The following is a 5433-nucleotide window of genomic DNA, read 5'->3' as shown; positions in this document are numbered from 1 at the left end:
CACCCTGCAGCCTGTGGTGAGATGGTAGGCTGTCCCCCTGCAGCCCATGGAGGTGAACTGTGGAGCAGATGCCCACTTGCAGCCCGTGGAGAAGCCCATGCTGGAGCAGTCGGATGCCCCTGAAAATGGCCGTGACTCCATGGGAAAGCCCGTGCTGGAGCAGTCTGTGCCTGAAGGTCAACCCATGGAAAGGACCCATGCTGGAGAAGTTTGTCAAGGACTGTCTCCCGTGGGAGGGACCCCACGGTGGAGCAGGGGAAGAGTGAGGAGTCCCCCCCCCGAGGAGGAAGGAGCGGCAGAGACAATATGTGGGGAGCTGACCCCAACCCCCATCCCCTGTTCCCCTGCACCGCTGGGGGGGGGAGGAGGTAGAGAGAACCGGGAGTGGAGTTGAGCCAGGAAAGAGGGAGGGGTAGGGGGAAGGTGTTCTAAGGTTCGGTTTTGCTTCCTAATATCTTTGTTTTGATTTGATTGGTAGTAAATTAAATTGATTTTGTTTTTTCCCCAAGTTGATCCTGTCTTTTGCCTGTGACCATAAGTGGTGAGTGATCCCTCCCAGTCCTTGTCTTGCCCCACGAGCCTGCCTTTATATTTCTCCTCATCCCACCGTGGCCGGGGGGGGGCGTGGGGGGAGAGTGAGCGAGCGAGCGGCTGGGTGGTGCTTTGTTACCAGCTAGGCTTAAACCACGACACCTCCAAAGGTCCTCGGCACCTAACTCCCCTTAGAATAGCAGTATCTGTTATGTATAATGATACATGTGCTTATCACTGATCATGGTAATCTTTTTCTACAGTTTAATGGCCAGAGCACTTCCAGGAAAAGGATTTAAACATATCTTCCTAGAACCAAGAAGCTTCCTTTGTTCAGAGCAAATGCCCTAAGTACTAGGTGATTATGTAAGCATGTGAGGGTGCAGCAACACTTTACTGTCAAGTGAAAGAAAGATACTATTCTCTAAATTTAAATACAATATTAAGTGCAGAAGATGGGGTTTCTAAGTTCCTATTTCACAGTAATTTAAAGTTACATACTTTACTTGGAGGTATGTGGGAGAAGGGGGAAAGGGGCAAATGCTTGTCTTGGATACGCCTTTTGCATTTTAGGGGCTGTTTCGCCAAGTCAGCATATGACTATTGTGAATCCCATTCTCCTGCATCTAATCTTCTCTCTTCTAGATAGAGGGAATCTAAGTCCTATTTTGAATTTCAGTTCCCTTGGTAAATGCCTAACTTGAAGATGTGAGTATGTTGATACCTTGAGCCCTTTGGAATCATGATCCTTCATGAATCCAGCTCCTAGAAAGCAACTGTTGTTTGTACTTCTGAAAAAAATCCCATTTCAATGTTCTAAAAGCAGCAACAGCTTGATGAGGCTACATTCAGTACATTCTGTGATGCCCTATAAAAATGAAATAGAGTTAAATGCAAATAAAACTGCTGTCTTTTTGTTGCAAATATTCTGGTAAAGAAGTAAAAATTTAATCACATAAAAGAGTTTGGTTTGATTAAGAAGTAGAAAATTATGAAGCATAGGTATGGGAGTGTTAAGTTTGAAATGTAGTCATAGGAACTTTAGAAAATGTACTATGTGTAACCATAAAAATTCAAGTATTGTCTAAAATCAGTTAACCACAGAAACTTTGACAAAGATTTGTTGATTTGTAGTGTTTTGTTTTAGGAAACTAAGGAAACCAAGGAAACCGTTATGGACACCAGTTTGCTGCTTGGAAACCCCTTACCCTTCCCACCTCGATCTAATTATCGAGGATTCTAATCAGTAGAGTTAAGTGAGATTAACCAATGATTGTTTTAACATAAGAATATTAATAAGATGGTGTGACTGAAGGACCAATTATTAGAAAGGTTACATTTAAGAATAGACATAGTATGCATTTTTATGTAAACTAATATAGATGATGGTGAGAATCGTACTGCGCAGAATCACCTAAGAGAGGTCAAGAAGCGGACAAGTGAGGAAGACTATGGAAGACCACCAGAGGGCTTCTGAAGAGCACCAGAGACCTTCACTGCGCCTGCGTGAAGAGACATTTACATATGCTAATGATTTATCGGAAAGTTAATGATTATGTATAACATTTTCGAGAAATTTAGTGAATATGTATAACAGGTGTGTATTTAACCTGCACAGTTAGACTAGACAGGTGCACACGATAGGTGGAGCGATCCCCCATGTGCCCAGCGCTGCAATAAAGGAGTGCCTGCTTCTTAACTTCTCATTGCTGTTAAGGAGTTTTATTGCGGATTTCGGTAACATTTTTAAAAACTTTTTAAATATGTAATGAATGCAATAGTATATATGAATGTGCTGGTTTTTTAAAATATTTTACTATATGTAGGGAGAAGGTACAATTATAGTACTAAGCATATTAAAACCATAGCATATCAAAGTAAATACCTGATTAAAACTCTGGAGATACTTTTCTTTCCCATTAAATAGTCATAAGGAATAATATTTGAAGAAATGTTTTCTCTTTCTATGTCAATTTATACCAGTTGTCTAAGAATCCTTTTGCAATCATTATTATAACCTAGGTAAGAATTGTTATGATTTTGCCAGTTATTTTTATATTGGAAACCAGCAGGTTTCTCATATATTGATAAATAGTTTTCTAATTTATTATTATAAACAAATAGATTTCTTGCAAGCTAGCACATTCAAGTAGTAGACTTCAAAATTAATTGAAATTTACTCCAATAATACATCAAAAAAAAAAGGAAAAAAATAGTTTAATAAAACCACCAACAGAAGTCAATTACTAAATATTTAAACATTTGTTTCTCAAGTTTTTAAAAACCTTTTTAATAAACAAGAAAATACATTTCTCTTGTCAGATATTTGATGAATGCAAAAAATGTTCAGTATTGTGAGAGACTGAAAGAGTTAATGTCTCAAACATTGTAGTGGGGCAAGTTCTGCTTAAAGATGAACTCTGCATAACAACAAACCCTGCACAGCAAGGAACCACAGGTGAAAAGCCATCAGCACAGACATCAGCAACAGGAGGGGGAGGGCGTGCTGCAGGGTACACAGCTCCCTGTTCTGATAAGCTGTTCTGATACAAAGATCAAACAATAGCAGTGTCTGCAGGGAAGGAGAAGTTACTCCCCAAATGACCCCCAAGTCCCAAAGGCTCACAAATTGCTCATTAGCCTAATAACTTCGAGTGTCCACCCAAAGGAGCGGCAAGGATGATAAAAGGACACAAACTGAAGCCCCAGGTGTGCAAGCCCACCGGAACTGGACCCCTCGGCTGACTGGACCCCTTGGCTGACTGAACCAACGCTGGATCCAGGACTGGTGAAATCTTTCTTTCCCTTTTTCTCTGTCTTGTTCTCTCTTTCCTTTTCCATAATCCCTACACCTCATCCCTTTGAGACATAAACCCGTTGACCAAGCCTGGGACTAAGAGTAGATCCAGCCGCCCCTAGGCCCTTCTCTGAGAAGGAGTCTAGAAAGCAAGGGCATCTGCTCTGAACCTTGTGACTCAAATGGAGGGATCTCCTTCTTCCCTAAATTGATGTTGTATTGGGTTTGTGTGACAAGGTTTTGGTAGCAGGGGGGGTTACAGAGGTGGCTTCAGTGAGAAGCTGCTGGAAGCTTCCCCTATGTCCGACAAAGCCAATACCAGCCAGCTCTAAGGTGGACCTGCCGCCGGCCAAGGCCAAGCCAATCAGCAATAGTGGTAGTGCCTCAGTGATAACATATTTAAGAAGGGAAAAAAGTTGCGGGGCACACAGAAACTGCAGCCAGAGAGAGGAGTGAGAACATGTAGGAGAAACAACCCTGCAGACACCAAGGTCAGTGAAGAAGGAGGGGGAGGAGGTGCTCCAGGCGCCGGAGCAGAGATTCCCCTGCAGCCCATGGTGAAGACCATGGTGAGGCAGGTTGTCCCCCTGCAGCCCATGGAGGTCCACAGTGGAGCAGATATCCACCTGCAGCCTGTGGAGGACCCCATGCCAGAGCAGGTGGATGCCTGAAAAAGGCTGTGACCCTGTGGGAAGCCCACGCTGAAGCAGGGTCCTGCCAGGACCTGAGGATCCATGAGAGAGGAGCCCACATTGGAGCAGGTTTTCTGGCAGGACTTGTGACCCCATGGGGGACCCACGCTGGAGCAGTGTGCTCCTGAAGGACTGCACCCCGTGGAAGGGACCCATGCTGGAACAGTTCATGAAGAACTGCAGCCCGTGGGAAGGACCCACATTGGAGAAGTTCGTGGAGGACTGTCTCCCATGGGAGGGACCCCACGGTGGAGCAGGGAAAGAGTGATGAGTCCTGCCCCTGAGGAGGAAGGAGTGGCAGAGACAACATGTGATGAACTGACCGTAGCCCCCATTCTCCATCCCCCTGCACCGCTGGGGGGGTTAGGTAGAGAATCCGGGAGCGAAGTTGTGCCCGGGAAGAAGGGAGGGGTGGGGGGAAGGTGTTTTGAGATTTGGTTTTATTTCTCATTACCCTACTCTGGTTGATTGGTAATAAATTGAGTTAATTTTCCCCAAGCTGAGTCTGTTTTGCCTGTGATGGTAATTGGTGAGTGATCTCTCCTGTCCTTATCTCAACCCACAAGCTCTTTGTTATATTTTCTCTCCCCTGTCCAGCTGTTGAGGGGGGAGTGATAGAATGGCTTTGGTGGGCACCTGGCGTCCAGCCAGGGTCAACCCACCACAGATGTATATGGTTACCCTGGGTTACACGGTTTATGGATGTAGTCTCATGCCAATTCCTGTTGTGAGAAACCCCGCCACCTACTATCACACCTCCCAAGTTCAGTTTGCTTCTGTCATGAATAAAATGTTTAACTGATTGTTTGGTGTTGTTTCACCTTAATTTAGCCCAGGGAATTCCAAATTCAACACGACTCCCTGATATGTCCAGCACGGGTTGTGACATTTTTTGGCATAGTTGATAGGATTCCCTCGGTGTTGCTAAACTGATCATTGGGACCAGGTCCTTACTGTGGCCCCTCTCTGGGAGGAGTCATACACAAGGGGAGACAGTCCTCAGGGCCTCAACCTCATTTCTTTGCAGTCTTCCTGGGAGGTCCGACTGTAGAGATAGTCCTCAGAGGACTAATGTAATAAACTGGTTAACTTTGTTCATGAAATCGCATGTGGGGGTAGAGACATTCCTCGCTTATCTAAAACCACAGTATCCAGTTAAGTACCGATGATTAACGAAAGACGTTCCACCTAACAAACAAATGACGGCACAAACACACACACAATGCAGAAGATACCAGCCACCACCTGAAGACAGATTACAACCACCTAACAACTGACGACACAAACGCACACGCAATACAGAAGATACGAGCCGTCACGTAGACAGAAACTAGAAACTGTATAAATAAAGGGACTCTTCCCCATTTTCGACGCGAGCCTTTGGCGGAGCACTGTCTCCCCGGCCGCCCAGCG

The sequence above is a fragment of the Harpia harpyja genome, chromosome W (assembly GCF_026419915.1).
Source record: "Harpia harpyja isolate bHarHar1 chromosome W, bHarHar1 primary haplotype, whole genome shotgun sequence".
In the NCBI taxonomy this organism is placed as follows: domain Eukaryota; kingdom Metazoa; phylum Chordata; class Aves; order Accipitriformes; family Accipitridae; genus Harpia; species Harpia harpyja.
This window is presented reverse-complemented; position numbering follows the sequence as displayed.